Genomic DNA, 17,819 nt, shown 5'->3' on the forward strand with positions numbered 1-17,819 from the left:
ATATAGCTGGATGAAGGGTTACTTGTAACGGCCATTTTCAAGTAAAAAATCTAGCAGTTTGATTTGTAATATCTATTTTTTAGGTTCTGTTGATAATTTGTTACTTATATACTAAAACTAAGATCTAAAATTGTTCAAATTTCTGTAGAAAATTGTGGTTTCTTGAATTTAATTGGTGTTACCATGGAAACGAAGCCCGTGACCTATGTATCTAAATGTAAAATTCAAAAGCGTTGACACTGGTCTATTTAAGAAACACAGCTTCGGCTTTTTATTTTCATTTCAACAATATCTATGAGAATAATAGCAGCATGCTCAACGATTTTTCCATGAAAAATGCCAGACGAGGGGTACTGCTGTAAGTATTCTAAGCTGTGAAATTTGTTTGAATAAATGCAAATAACACGAAAATATAACTTACGTTAGAAATAATATGTGTTAAAGCTACATTAACTAGAAAGATAATCTTATTCAATATTTTTTATAAAATATTACGACAAAAAGCAAGATATAAGCTATTCTAAAACTCTCTGTTGCCATGGTTACTGTAAACTTTAAGAAAAATAGGGTACCATGTAAAGTGCTTAGTATTTTGCTAATAATATTTCCCAATATTCCATGTTGGTCATTTACAGAATGGCACTGAAGTCGTCGAAAACCCCTATTTTTATACATAGTTGTTTAAAAATGAGAGAAAATGCGTTACCATGGAAACACGAGCCCCGCGACATATACATTAAAGCTTATATTAGAAAGCTAACGTGCATACTAGTAAAATTATCGATTATGCAGACTTCTACGGATATCAATGAAACTAAAATACACTGAAAAGTGTTAAATATCCGTATTTTCTTTCTTCTTTCAATATGAAATACCTTTCGAGGGTCATGTTCTTCAAACCTGGATAAAAATTGAATTTGAAGGGACAGAGACAAACGAAATTGAGATTGTAGCTGGTAAAAGTTCATACTACACGAAATACAAAAAAAAAAATGCTGCGGTTCAACTAAGTTGAATTTACCCTTGTAACAAGGTAACCTACCTCCTTAAGGATATACTTAGTACATAATTAAGCCAGTTAGAAAGACAAAATCGTGTGTTTGATATTTTTCTTAGACTTACCGACATTATATTTTAACTACAAATTAACGTATTTTCTATCATATTGAATGTCTATTAAATATACTGAGGTGAACGGCGTGACTTTATTTGTTAAAAAAGGCATGCATGTTGGAATAATTTCAAATTTAAGAAGGATAACACTTATGCTACTTTTGCCAATAAGCAAATTAGTTGCTTTTTGTTACGGACAGGGTCCTTGTTTCCTTATGCCGGTTCCAGAGTGGCGATAGTTCTCCAGATAAATGACGTAACGTTATCAAGATCGTTATAAACGCAAACAATGTGTCGTGAGCATGTATAACAACCTCACTTGTACATTTGTATAATATCAAGACGCTATATTTTCTTAAAAATACCATGTGTCTCTTTGATAAAAGCGAAAACAGAGCCAATCGTGTATAACATACTCACTGTCAGTATCAGATATATGACTGTATTTGTCATATTATACATACTTTCCACGGAACAAAACCATTAACAACTCATTAAATTAACTGCTGAAGTCATTCTTAGTCCGTTGTCTGTATAGCGGTATATGTACCTAAAATCATAATATATATAGTTACTAAAAATATATATTAACCAAAATCAACTGAAAAAAATTCAAAATAATTATTGTAAAAGGTTTGCTTTTTTAAATGTTAAAAGACAGCTGCACTTTAAATCAGGTTAGCCCGAAACTTCTCTTATTATTAAGTGCAAACGTAAATATACTTCACAGTTTGCATAAATTGCTTTCATTGCAATAATTTGAGAAAAGGTAACCTATTAGACTAATAAAAATATATGATTTCATAATTATAATTTCGGATTGCAACAAAATTTTGCGATATTTGGTTTAATGTACATGTACGTTACGTATTAAAAAGTTTTTAAAAATCTTCTTTTCAAATGTTTCTTTCCTAAGTTAGAAGGTTTTTGTTAATATGTCAAAGTTTTGCTTATTATATAAATTTTATTATTTGTTTGTATTTTGGATTATATATATATATTCTGTAAATTGTTACGAAAGTCGATTACTACGCATATTGCACTTTTCAATGTGATTTAACTTCTCTGAACTGCAAAACAGTATACGTGCCAAGGATTTTTAAAACGTCTAATATTTTGGCAAATTTGACGTGGCAGAACCATATAACTAATGTAGCAAAATGTAATTGAAGAGATTTTTCATATATCTTTACCAGTAATAGATTTTTATAATTGTTCTAAATTGTGTTTCCGTTGGTTTCCAGACTTTAAATTGCAAGTAGAGATATTGTTTTTCCAAATCGACGTTTCTCAGTAAAGAGTAAATATGGTAGTCTGTGGTGTAAATATGTACCTGACTGTTACACTAGATGGGTTTATAAAACTTCTTTTGATTCATGTCGGGACGGATTATTCCATTTTCTACTAAAGTACTTTTTAAGGGTATGCTTCATAATGCTGCTGCCTTGCATAGCCTGGACTTTTCCAAACAGGCCGTCTTAGAAATAAACTACTAGTTGTGCAAACTGATGCTTTCCAATTTTTACCCTTTCTTCATTTTAATGATCTATAGGGACCAGTCCCTGTTGTATTCACTAATATCTAGGTACGCATTCCTGTCCATAATACTTGAAATTTATAAAAGATAGACAAAAAGATAATGAAGTTGTAGCAGTACTAAACGTAATTCTAACGGCATGTCCACTCGATGATTGTACATGTATATGTGCCTCAAACGTCACTGGACACATTTCCAATGGCAAGTCCTTCGACAAATTCTTTTTGTTTGCTGCGAACACTTAAGACATCGTCTCCTTTGACATCGTCTCCTTTGACACCACTCCTGTGGTCTCCTGTCGTTCTTTGTATAGGACATGTTAACTGCGTAAGTATACAGCACTTTCTAAATTGTAAAAAAAACAAATACCAACATTCAACAGAATATGTCTACCTATGACTTAGACTTGAATAACGAAAACAGTTTTTTTTCCAATTTGAATGTCCTAGAAATAAGCAATAGAATGTTTTGAATTATATCTATATTTGAAAATACTTTCGTTTAGAAGTTCGGATGAAATGGTGAGTTGTCTTTGAAAAATAAACATTCCTGTATATCTGAGTCGTTCATGATGTCTTTTTCTTAAACAGATTTTACATTAAGTAAAAAAATCTGTAAAAGGATCATTTGAATGCAACCAAACAGAATAATAGCGGACTCGATCTGAGTCTCTTCTTGAGAGGTAATAAAATATGGAACACCTGTAGCACCAGTTTAATTCGAACTCTATTACACATCTATTGAATGGACACCATGATCCGATATGACCTGAAAATATAACAACACTGAATCAATGTTTTTCATTTTGCTGATAATAAACATGAAACATGATTAAATCCGTATGTATTTTCCCGGCCTAAAAAAGTATTGACGTGGATATAATGACCACTTAATTTTTAGGAACATTGCATGATTGAGTGACTCAGATCTCTACCATGGTCCGTTCTGATTGATCTGTCTATAAATTTAAAAGTTAATTCCAAAAATGTTTAAGGTTTAGGCTTTCTAAAAACTGAAAGAGTTTAGATAATGCATTTCATAAAATGATGTTTAACATTTCGGGATATATCATCTTAAGTTATATTTTTATTTCCTTACTTGAAAATTGCGTTAAATTGATGTATGTTGAAAACTGGAATATATAGCAGCCTCAAAGATTGTATTACTGGACTAAAATTTTTAGAAAAAAAACACTGTCTCATAAAAACAGAATTTATTTGTATTTCGTCTGTGCTGTAAGAATTTGATTTCCTATCTATTGTCGCGGCCTTTTAGTCTAATTCACGAATGTTGGCGCTACCATTACTTGTTAAATATTGCCTTATTTTCACATCAAGCAGCTGCAGACCATATTTACATTTCCAAGACAAATGTAATGTTATCCAAGTTTGAAGTAATGAATGACATTGGTAAGATTGTGATATATACCCAATTGAATTTACATTCATCAATTGTATCAGAAAACTATTTCAATCTTTAATGTATGTATTTAAAACCGTTACATTGCAAAGTTGGTTTGATCTGAACGTATTTTAAATTGTTATATTCAGTTGCATTTGTAAGTTCTTACATACAGTACAGACCCATGTCAAGCAAGTAACAGATGTTGGCATTGCAATAGATGTTACCTGATTTATTTAGGCCTTTAACTGCTGAATACGATTTCTAAAATTTTAAGCCAGAACATTTTATCTTCTAATCTTCTTATGTTTTGTACACCATTTCATTTACACACTTAGAAATAGCATTTTATTCATCAATTGATTTCAACAAGACACACATCATTGTTTAAAGTAGCGATTAGTTTTTTATTCTATTATATCTTAAATTACCACATCATTCTGCTCTTTTCAGATGGCGAAAAAATTTTGAGACACTAAGTTACATTTTATTTTAGCATACCTTTGTTCGTACCTTCCAGTCTCTTAAAACTATTCATTCACAAACTTGTACACGATATCACGATTTGTCATTTACCTTATCTCACATTTTAGTACAGCTATACATGTTTATTCAGTTGAAATGTCAATGATCAGAATTTCCAAAATGCATTCAATCTTGTCAGCTTGACAAATTGTACGGATTCTTGTCCTTACATTGACTTCCTCATTTATAAACATTTAGTTTTTGTCCAGTAGCTGTTATTTATCGAACGCCGGGTTGTTAAATGGCAAACAATATCTAAATTCGTGAACATCTCACATGCCTGCAACTGTTATGACTGGGCTTGAATCCTGCATCTTAGAAGGTTACGAGACCCTCGAAACAGTTAACATCTTCACTTCCTACTATCTTGCACTGAGTAATAATTTTTGCTGCTACTAAGTCATACTTAAACAGATGCACGCGCCTGTTCTGACACATCGGAGCAATTAGCACATTGACAAACCTAAAAGTTTACTGTGCCTCACTACGCTTCTTAAAGAATCTAGAACACTTTTCCATTACAGACAAATAAATTAATTAATATGAGTTATCTATACAGCTTTTCAGATATGATGCCATAAAACTATCTTAAATGAAGTATTTACAAGTCACCTAAGCATACGTCACAAGTGTTTCTATTATGTTATAAACGTCAGTGTTCATTAGATAACGGTTCAAGCATGCCCAAAATATTTTCGGTATGACAATATTTGGGTTTAGTGATAATAAGTACAGCTTCTGTTGCGAACATGAATGAACCTTTTCAAGCCCATCTCCACGGTACGGTATAAGGATGAATTTTTGTTTGAAAAAACGAATAAAGCCGCTTTCATATGAAATACAAATGTTATATCTTGAAGTAACTGGCAAGCTCATGTTTTCAAATTATAGTTACATGTCATTAAGTGTTAAAGGACATCGGACATTATGCTAGGGATTTTGCCCTAAGTTCAAAGCTATTTCTTGACTTCAGTAGCTTAGTTTTATATAACAGCTTCAAATACTTATAAATAAGTTATATTCCTATCAAACTGTCACAAAAAATAGTTTTATTTTATATTCGTTTTCTTGAAATTCGAACAGTTTGTAACTAAGGGTCATATTTTTGAAAAATTTAAAATGTGTTTTTTTAGTTAAAATAAGCATTGGTATTTAAGGTATGTCTACTATGAAATATTTTAACACAATAAATAAACTGATAACATGCAAATTATCAGTTTTATTGACATTTTTGAAAATAAACGAAACGGAAAAAATAAAAGTGGAACAAAACATTTGGTCCCTAACTGTACTTCAGTTATTTCCACCCGAGTGCCCATGATAACACTGATGAATTGATCATATCCTATTGTTTGTTTTCTATACATCTATTGCTATACTGTATTTATACACATGTACAATACTGACCGGGTATTATGTGGAGGATTATTATTGAAAACATGCAGTGGTGTAGCTGGCCATACATTGGCGTAGTTGGCCTTTTTCAGTTGAAACGGAGGGGTGCAGAAGACTGCCTATTCCACTGCGGGTTCAGGGATGCCTTACTTTTAGCATTTTATATCAGTGGAACAGAACTTCACTAGCTAGTATCAACATTTATATAGGTATTCTTGGGGTGTCTGTGTTAGTTCTTTGAGGTCCTTACTAGTATTTCGGTTGGCTTCGAAATAAGTTTCAGACGTGTGAGCGAATTGATTTTAATTCTTGGGGTGTCAGTGTTAGTTACGGGCTAGTCAGTATTAGTTCTATGGGTGTCAGTGTAAGTTCTGGGAGCAACTAGGTTAGTTAATTAGATGGTGTCTGGTGTAGTTCTGTTAGGGTATAGGATGCTGGATCGAATAAAAGCAAATGTTGCTCTTAAAATGCATTCCAGGTTTGCTTCAACTGTTTCCTACAAAAGGTAAAAAAATTGCACCTAAGTGGCACTATTCCATAGAAGTGCGTCTGTATTTCTTTGTCATGTTTACGTTGAAGACACGTATGTAATATGTCGAAGCCACTTGCTTGGTTCTTGACTTACGACAGATGCAGTTGTCTCAATCCTGATGACAATCAATCGACGGACTTAGACTGTCAAGAGATAACAGATCTGATTGGAAAATTCATAAGATATACTTGTAAGCATCTGTCTGCTTTCTAGCTTCACTTTTATGTCCCCTATTTATTTAGTTTAGTGTTTTCTGTGCTTGAAATATTTACAAAAATGAATAAAGCTGTATATATGTAAGGTTTATGAAACACATGCAATAAGTGTCAAATATTTATGTAAAAATTTATTTGCTGACACCCTGTACGTAGTATTTTTCAATTTTAAACACTTTCCCACCTGTGACCAAGTGCCATTTTTGCAGCATACGTATATAATAATTATTTACAAAGTCATGTGAACTATTTTGTTGCGTCACTGGTGGGAAAGATGTTTAAAACGTAAAAATGATTTATGTTCATATTTTAATAGAAAAGAGAATGAGAAATGTCTACAAAGTCTTCTTTTTTGTTCATAAACTTGTAAAATGAAGTCGCATTTATCAAGAAATGGTCTTCAACTATCATAACTATGCAATTTCAGAAGTCTGTCCCTATGTCACTTTTTCCTTAATCGGATAGGCAATCTGAATAGGAAAATGTCCGAGGTCCTTTTAGATCTAAATCAGTGTAATGGAATATCATAAACAGATATAACTGCTATGTTTAAGTTAAAATTTGGATCAGAAGTATACTTACTTTGTGTTTGGCAGCATGTGCCATTTTTCTTGTCTTTGAAGTGAAGTGGATACTTTTCAAAATCAGGTCACAAATCTTTCAGTCCAAGATTTCTTGAAAAGAAACATTATATACAGGCAGTTTACAAGCTTCTTCAAAAATCTTAACTTGTATATTTAACAAAAAAATAGAAATTATGTATTAGAACTTATCATAGAAAATGTGACTTTGACAATATAATTTGAAAAATTAAATTGCGCTTTCAATTTAACGTATGAATATGACAGTGTATTGCATTTGATTTATAGTTTATGTGTATTCAAATATCTTGTCATGAGTTTATTGGCTATTTATGGTTTATACGTTTGAATATGTAAGAGTATTGCATTTCTCTGATTTCCCTAAATTATACTTCTATTACTGCGGTTTAATTTGTCAGCATATTTAAGAATAAATCTGTCACAAATTCATCTAATTTCATGTTTTCTGTGTAATCATCAAATCTATAGGAATCCTAGTAAAACGATGAAACGTATCGAAGATACCTTATTGTCTGTATTGTTTCTGTAGCTTTCGATATATGGCAGTTATAAAATTATGTTGTATGTTCATCCCCTCGTTTCTAACAAAATGGTACAAACTTCAACAGCACAATTACTCGATTGTTTTGGATAAAAAGTATATTAATATGATTGTTTCAGAGATGTAAGGTTTTACAATTAAGCTAAATGTGACGATTGTGGTAAAGGCCATTTCTCAGTTGTGTTCAGTGATAAAGAAGACAATGAATGTCTTGAACAGGACACTTTTCGTAAACAGATAACAATATTTCTCCGCTAGATTCAATTCACATGAAGACGGACGATGCCAGTTGAAGAATATACGACAATGATGGGTAATTGAATGAAACATTCCCTCGCGCATGACAGTCATATAGAACACTCACTTTCGTGATTGCAAGTCAGAAATTCTTTATCCATCTTATTATCTTAAGAATTCCTGTACAAAATAAATTTGATTTTAAGACAATTCTTATGTAACAAGACAACGTAATGCTTTGATATAAAATAAATAACATCTAACGATATTCAATTTAATACCTTTTCCGTACTTTACACTGCTATTAGCCGTCAGAATACCTTTAAAACGTAATTTAACTTGATTTTGCTTGTAGGTTTCATCTTCAGTCTGTGTATTCACTGTGAAATTAAAGACCATCCTATAGAGATTTATACTATTAAGCATTAATAAACATGATTAAAGAAACCTCATTACGTTCTGAATGTGGTTAGCTGAATTAGCCTTGTAAAGCAGTTTGATAGTATTGCCAGAAATAAGGGAGTAAGAGCAACTATAAATCTGTTTTATTTTATCGAAAAATAGGCGAACAATGTCAAATCAGTGCAAGAATCGTTACGTTTCATGTAAAGCACGAGAGTCATGTGGTATAGGGTGTCAGATGAGTTTTGCCGGCATGATTAAAATCACGGAAAACGCATGCCCGGTGTGCAAGAATGATCGTTCCCCCTTTAAATGTATTCGTCTAATTTTATTATTGTTAATCAAAACTATATTATGGTGATATAAAAGCATCTAAAAGAACATTTTGTAACTCACTTTGAATTTGGTAAAATAATATTTAATTTGCCGGAATATATGTTTTGAAAGATTTCTTACATGCAAATTGCGATAAATTGATGTTGAAAACTGGGATATCTAGTAAGCTTTGTACAAAACACTAGAAAAATAGCATTGTCTTACAAAAACTGAATTTATTTGAATTTTGTCTGTGCTGTAACAGTTTAATTTCCCGTCTATTGTCGCGTCCTTTGAGCTTAATTCACGAATGTCGACACTGACATTACACAAAACAGCTTTCAGACAAACTAAATGGTTTCCGAGTTTGAAGTAATAAATAAAATTTGTGAGATAGTGATATATAAGAAAAGAGAATCAACCTTCATTAATTGCCTAAGAAAATTTTCTTGTAAAACAACTATAAAAAGTTGTTTGCAGTTAATAAAAAAAATCGTTCATATTACAATTCCGTTTTCTTTGATATTATTTCGAACTGTTACATTCAGAGGCAGTTTATAAGTCCATACAAATATAAATTATTAATAAGTACAGATACATGTCAAGCCAGTAACAGGTGTCAGTACAGATACATGTCAAGCCAGTAACAGGTGAAAGTGCAGATACATATCAAGCCAGTAACAGGTGTTACTTGACTAATTTGTTACTTGTTCATGTTGCGCTGTGCTTCCAGGAAATGTAACCTAACCTTTTATTTCAAGGCCATATTGTATGAGGAAACGCTACCTTAAACGAATACGATTTCTTAGAACTTTGACAAAGTATTACTAAGCTGTTTATTACTGATGGACATGATATACACGCCTCTTTAATTGTAAAAAAAAATATTAAAATCAAAATTGGAAGCCCAGCAATTTATAATTTCGTAAAATGATTTCCTTGCATAAATCTTGCCAAAACGTGTCATCTGCTTTATATTAAGTCCTCTTGTGTTTGTTTTCTCAACGTTTTATTTGACACTTCAGCAAGTACCGTTGTATTTATTAATATTTAAGAAGATAAGAATCTTTTATTGGAAGAGTGATAAGTTCTTGAGTCTGTTAAATTTTAAATTGCCACTATCATTCGAGGCAGAAATTGATACACTGCAAGTTAACTATTTAGTATATTTTTTGGTTACATCTTGCACTCTTTTAACTCTATCAATTCACAAGTTTGTACAGAAATGTCACAATTTGTCATTTACATTATATTACATTTAAGAACAGTTCTAATTAATTTTATTCAGCGGAAAATGAAGTAATCAAAATTGCCACTTCGAAAAGCTGCATTCAATCTTTTCAGCTCGACAAGTTGCATGGATGCTTTTCCTTTAAATGGCTTCCTCAATAATTAGCATTTATTTTTGCCCTATAGCAACTACATTATCAAACGAAAGACGTGAAAATGATATATGGACCATTGGAAAACCCGCAAATGGATCCTGCATTACAGGGCGGGACTCACGACATAGCTAGTATATTCCCCTATTTCTACCTGGGAAGTCATTTAGTTTGCTGATAGTGCGGTCAGTTATTCGAATACTTGTGCAAAGGCCTGCTGTTTCTACAAAAAATAATCGTCTGTACATCAATACCTGCTCCAAGTTATTCTTTTTGTGGGTTTTATTGTCGTGGAGTTTGATGTTGTTGTTGTTGGTGGTGGTGTTGTTTTCCGTCTGTTTGTTTTTAAATTTTGGCTTGGGTAGGGGGGATGGGTCTGTATTCCTCGAACTAGTCTATTCCCTTAAACTCTTTGTCAGGTTTTTAAGTAACACTTATATCGCAACTCGGTACGTTCTCAAATACTATCTTGTAGATACGCGGGAATCCTTAATTCTATAAATGAAAAAAGATAAGTCAAAAGTGTGTTTGTAAATTTGTGAACGCAATTACTGTTTTTGATCTTTGAGAGATTTATTTATAATTTAGAAATTATCAAGGAATGTAGTGTATTTTCGTTTTTCCCTAAAGGAAATGCGAACTTCTTTGTCATCATTTTTTTCTCATGTCACGACAATTTTTGATGCGGGGAGAAAATAATAGTCGTAATTAATTGAAAGAAACATCCGGTAAACATATTTCAAATGCCGAGGATCTGTCAAACAAAGAACATCTTTTGCTTTTTTCAGTAGCAGTGGAACTAGTCATAATGTGATAAATTACTTTGTTCACGGAAAAGAGTAATAATATATTTCTTGCATTAACACCGGCGACCATATCTAAGTACAATGTATAAAGCCATTTATAAAGTTTTTAAACCACATAGTTTCTCTTTTAGGGCTAGTTATTGTCAAAGTTCCCGTAAGCACATATTAAAGATTTGTATATCTAAATAGACATTTCCGTATGTTTTCAGAATCAATCATTTAATATCAAAGGTGAACGAATCTCTGTAAAATTTTGTTTAATATCAACACGACCAAAATGTCTATTTCTTTGGAAATTCAGAGCAAATACCAACACTGTTTAACATTTTTTAAATCAAAATTTTGCTGAAATCATCTGACGATACGATTTTAAACTTTTTCCAAAACTGAAATGTCATTTTTGACATTGACGATAAATCAACGGAAATGTTCCCAAATATGGACGCTTTATTTCTGAATTTTAAGCCGCTGTCAATTTGTTTACTTGCATTTTATGCTTCTATTAATATGATTAATATATCATATTGACTATACATTTGTAACTTCATCATTTTATGTGCTCTGTGTCTGGTGCAACAATATTTTCAAGTACCTGGACTTAGTTTTAAAAATATCTAAAAGCATTCCTTAATTTTCTCATAGTTTGCTTCTTTTAGTGCTTCTATTAATTACTGAAATTCATCAACTGAATTAGAGTTTTCGCAATAAAAACTAAACTTTTCTTCCACTGTTTACATAAGTACACGAACATCTAACAGATTAATAGCAAGGTCTGTAATTAAAGTAATGTGTTTACATAATAACTTACAAGTTATTTGAAACATACTTTAAGTGCAATGGATATGTTTCTGTTTAGTATAATAGCGAGTTTTTAGCACTTAAAACACATCATCAGCATTTTGCGAGTATGACAAAACAGGAAAGATGGCCAGCAAAATGTTAGGAGTTCTCTGCGAACATATAAGTCACAAAAAAATACAGTATTGAAAAATAAGTGTTTTTCAAATATTCTGTAACAGATTCGAGGCCGCAAAACACATTTGCGTCTGTTTACGAATTTATTACATGATCACTTTTAAATGTTGCCAGACTAAGAATATGTTTTGGTTCTTTTGGTTATTTAATTTCTTTAAAAACTGCATCAAACAATCCCTGTAATTCCACTGCTAGGTACCGGGAGGGATGTAGAACATTAAATTTAATTATCACCAGATCAAAATCTGCTGTTATTATGCGTTGATGCTCTCCGTACATCCAAAGAATTTGGTTGAATCAAATAGATGTCAATAAGATATTCTCGCTGCCCTGGATAAAGAAACACAACATTACCATTTTGACTGATCTAGCGTTTCGGTAAAAGTGGCACGTAAAAGAGAATTCAGTATTTAACAGAACAATATAAAACTAAATGTAGTGTTGCTGGTCATAACAGCAACGTAAATTAATGCAAAGGCTTGACTGACCTAAATGTGTCTGTTAAACGTAAGCATACAAATTACAATTACATTTTCGCTGTGTGTGAAATGTGGAACACTAATGTATGAACATTTCGACCCGATCTGACCGTCAAAGTTAGAACACATCTTATTCTAATTTAACAAGTAATTTACAATTCAGTTTCGGAAATCTGACAGACAGTTGTATGAGATCAAACTTGTTACCGGAAAGCATTATATTTTTCGCAGACATGATTGCTAAAATTTGATTTTGATTTGCGATAGGTACAAGTTAAGCAGTTTAGATGTCTTTGATGTAACAAAATGGAGTCAGAGTGGTATAACCTAGTTACAATGGCGTTTAAGATTAGATTTTATTCAGTTTAATTATGTTGCATTTTGTTAGGTTTATTTGAAAAAAAAAAATAAGGCTGGTGACAGAAATGCAGGAACATGTGGCCTGTATGTAATTTGAGTTAATAATGCGTCTTCTATAAACCCGCTTTAAGGTAGTTCTGCACGTTTGATAAACCGGAAGTGATGGCGTAAGGTCATTTATCCGGATAACGTAGAATAAATCCTGGATTCGGCGTATGGAAATGAAAATTGTTTTATGAATCGATAGCAACCCGTGAGTAAATTTATTACAATGGCAACGTTACTACCTTTCTAAAGTTAAAATATGATATTAAAACATGTGACACGTTAAATAATTCAAAATGATGGCTTAAAACCAGCTTGAAATGTGTGGATCACGTTAATCATGGGCAAGCACATGGACCTATACATTTTATTTCACCATATTATAGGTCATATGTTTATTTACAACTGCAAGACGTGTCATTAAAATCTACATTGTAGAAAAAATTCTATTCGCGAAAATGTTATGAAAATTGTGATTTTCCTATAGACTCCCATTATGAAAACTTGCGTGAGGTCCAATTGTTTGAAATCTGTCTAGCAAAAAAATCAAGCACACGACCCTTTTTATTTGCTAAATTTTCTACGTATATTCTGAGGTATTAAAAAATCAGGGTTTAATGAAATTCTGCATTGTAGACAAAATCTTGATCCGAACATGCAGAACTACCTTAACTGGAAAGAAACCTGTATCAGGATTATACAGAAATAAAATGCGTGTATTAATCCTAACTAGTAATTAGTGTTTGGTTCATTTCATTTATAAAATTTGATGAATGCTGTCTATTGATATATCTTCGCGTGAATTGTCGTTAAGACAGAAAAATCGGTTTCAATCAGTTTTATGACGTCAATAAGTAACAAGAAAAACATCTTTTTGTCGGAATGTTAAAGCAGCTTATATAAGTAATACACAAAATGTGTTCTCCATATTGAAACTTAATTGTATAATGCCCTGTCTGGTTAACAGTCATATTTCTTTATTGACTCTATCCAATTTTCAGCACTATTACTGTTTTATAACATGTGTAACAAGTATATAGAATCTGTAACTGATAATACAGTCTGCTATAGGCAATAATTCTGTTTGTCCAGAAGTAAGGATTTGATTTTCTCATTGGCTTCTGTCTTACTAGCATCGAGAGTGATTACGTATTCACTATACTACTTCATTTGATCCGGTTTACGCATCTATTCCATTTCCTATTTCTTCTAAATTATTGCGTCGTTGATCACTAACAAATAGAAAATCTATGTGGTTTAATTTCGGAATGTCAATGCTATCATTGCGTGTTATTGCGTTACTTTCATTTGAATAATAAGCATTCGAGGGGCAAAATGACGTGCTTTAAAAACAGTATAGTTTTAAGTATAATTTTATATTCAAACCGGAATTAATTCATCTAAATACATAATAAGGAATAAAATAAGTATTATATTATATAAAGCATCATACGTAAGATCTCAAATCAACAACAAAACTAGGCAATAAACATTGAAAAATCAGGGGTAAGAACCAGAAGAAGATATCACTCGAAATTTCGTTTCATGTTCTCTGCAATTATGATTTCTTTGGTAACCAAAAAGGTGAAAAGAAAAAGGAAAAAATGCCTGAAATGTAAAATTGCAATAAAAGTGGATGAAATGGATTTTTAAGTTTTAAATAGACCCAAATTTCTAAGCCCCATTTCTAATGGTCCAGGATGATAGTGATTTTGTCTTCAAGTCGTGGAAGTTTGTTTCTTTGCGCTTTGTTAAGTACTTGCTGTTAATAGTAGATTAGATATATAAGTGACTAAATTCTTGGCTTTTTTGAAACATGATAGCTTTTGTCTTAAACTTACCAAAACAAATATCTATCTTAGATCATTAACAGCATAAAATTGTAAACATGTTTTATTATATTTGTTTTCTTTTTCCAATTAATTATACCTGGCGTTAGCTTTCTGATATATGTTAAAAAATATTATTTTCCTCCATCCACATTTTATTATTGTTAGTTTTGATTTACCCGAACATATCAATAATTTTAAAAATCAAAGTAAACTTTTACGATGCTAATAAAATGATATGTTTGGTATTTCAAACTTGCATAACATGCAAAACAAATGTAAATTGTAAACTTATGCATCATACACGACGGACACAAAAGTTTGATATAATGCTCAATAATGTTTCGCATAATAAAGATACTGTTTAGCTGAAGCTATATGATGTAGCACATATTGTACCTAAACTAGTTATCCCGAATAGTCAATACCAACTTAAATTCATTTGATGATATTTCTAATTCATTTCCTGATATCAATAATTCATGGATATAAGAAGGTTATTTATGCATAGTACATACAATCATTTTATGATATTATTAACTTTATAATTTTATCATAAAATGAAGTTAAAGATATAACAAAAGATTGAGATATATTATATTTCGATTATTTGAAAGTATTTCTTTTACTTCTTTTATCCGCTACAAAAGTTGAATTTAAGATAATGTTAAATGGAACTAATGATATGAAAATATGATCAAATGGAACTTAATGATAATCATATTTAGAGATATCCAATATTTCTGTTTCTGTTTTAAAATTGAATTATTTTATGATAATTATTAAATCAATTTAAGATTTTAGTAAACCAAAGTCACGGTCTTTCCCATTGGTATTATAAGACAAAAATTAGTTCATAGCATTCCACGTAGAATATTTTCGAACCTGGACCTTGTAAACTTAGGGCGAAAAAAAGATAAAAGGGATATTATTAATAGGGTTATTTTGACGGTAACTTGATATATATTTTTGTTATCGGCTCGAGTAGATTTTGCTAGGCCTGCTTGATTTCACGAGATTTTGTGCAGAAAGTGATGCGGCCTCAGACTGGCAATATCCACGAGAGCTGAAAGCATCGTTGCAGATCAAGGTCATTTTATTGTCTGCTAAAATTGACATAATCTTAGATAAATAAGATTTAGATCTCGTTTAAAAATGTGAATTTTCTTGCGCATGGAATATCGCAATTTCTAACATTTTATGATAGTCCCATATGTTATGATAGAAATATCAGCATTATAGAATTTGCTAGAAAGGATATACTTACGCAATTAAGCCAGTTAGAAAGACAGGATCGTGTGTTTGATTTTTCTAAGACTTACTGACACTATATTTTAACGATACTTTCACAATTATAAATAAACGTAGTTTCTATTATATTGTCAATTACATATACTGAGGAGAACGTGACTTTTTCAACCTTTCGAGATCCCCAAAGTCCACTTTTGTTAAAACACGGCATGCATATTGGAATAATTTTAAATTTAAGAAGGATATCACTTCTGCTACTTTTATTAATAAGCATATTATTTGCTCTTTGTTCCGGGCATGATCTTTGTTTCCGTATGCCGGTTCCTGATTTGCGAAAGCTCTCCAGATAAATGACGTACTGTTATCACGATTGTTATAAATGCAAACAATGTTTCTTGAGCATGTAGAACAACCTTACTTGTAGATTTGTATAATATCAAGACGCAGATACCCATGTGTCTCTTTGATAAAGCCGAAAACAGAGCCAATCGTGTATAACATACTCACTGTCAGTATCATGAAAGATATATGTCTGTACCTGTCACATTATGCATACTTTCCACGGAACAAAATCCATTAGCAACACATAAAATATACTGCTAAGGTCATTCTCAGTCCGCTGTCTGTATGGCGGTATATATACCTAAAATCAAGATGTACATACTCACTAAAAATAATTTTTGTGTTATCCGAAATCAACCAGAAAATGTTGCACAAAATCATTACAGATCTTTTAATTTTACCATGTTTTTGAAAATGATAAATGACAGCTACAGTTTAAATCAGGTTTTTGAGGTACTTCTCATTATAAGGTTCAAAAGCAAATAAATCTCATACTCTCATATCTTTCTTTTGCTTTTGTTTGTTTTTGGCTCTTTTTGTTTTTATTTTTATTTTTGATATGTTATAAATTCTGTCTTCCACTGGTTTCCAGTACTTTTAATTGCCAGTACAGATTCTTGTACTTGACATGTCAAGCTTTCTAGATGCCGTTTCTATCTCTTGTCATCCTGGCTGCGCCGTGTGGGTGTATATGGATACCCGATCTCTTGTTTTCCTAAATCGACGTTGAACAGTAAATATATAGTTTGTTTATTGTGATGAAAATATACATCTTACTTTTTGAATAGATTTGTTGTTATAACTTAGAAATCTTGCATACATTTTGTCTTTTCATGGAAATGAGAATTATTTCCAAGTTTACATCTGTATAATGTTTTTTATTAGATCATCAGAAACTAATTTCTTTTAATATAGAATATTTATAAACACTTGGCCTTCCGAAGTTTAACATTAAGCCTGCTGCCTGCAAGTGATTATGCCTTTGCGACCAGTGCAGACAAAGATCATCCTGCACGTCTGTGCAGGCTGATCATGGTCTGCACTGTTCGCTATTCAGTCAGTAAATTTTCAGTGAATACCCCTTTGAATAAGTAGTGGCACTGCCAACATTGAATGATGGTCCATATGTGATATTGAGAGGATGTATTTCCATCTAAAAATAAAGTCTAAAAGTTTCAAGTTTTCTGTAATGAAGTCAGGTCCCTTGCTTACCATTGAAATTGTAATGCTTCGTAAGATACAAATTTAGTCGCGTCATAACTTCCCATAAGACTATGTATGATTATACGCCTCCCATACCGCTTCAGCAATTTTCATGCTTGGACAGATTATTCCGATTTTTCTTTTTCGTCACACACTGCTGCAGTGCCTATTTAGGACGTTTTCAAGCAGTCTGTCTTAGAAATAAACTACGAGCTCAGAAAACTGATATTTTTACAATTTTTATTTTTCTTTCACTTCTTCATGACTACCTTCTGCCCTAATGTATATGTTCGACATTTTTATCATTGAAGGTTCCATGTGCACCGCCTAAT

This window comes from Mercenaria mercenaria, chromosome 9 (assembly GCF_021730395.1).
Source record: "Mercenaria mercenaria strain notata chromosome 9, MADL_Memer_1, whole genome shotgun sequence".
NCBI classification, from domain to species: domain Eukaryota; kingdom Metazoa; phylum Mollusca; class Bivalvia; order Venerida; family Veneridae; genus Mercenaria; species Mercenaria mercenaria.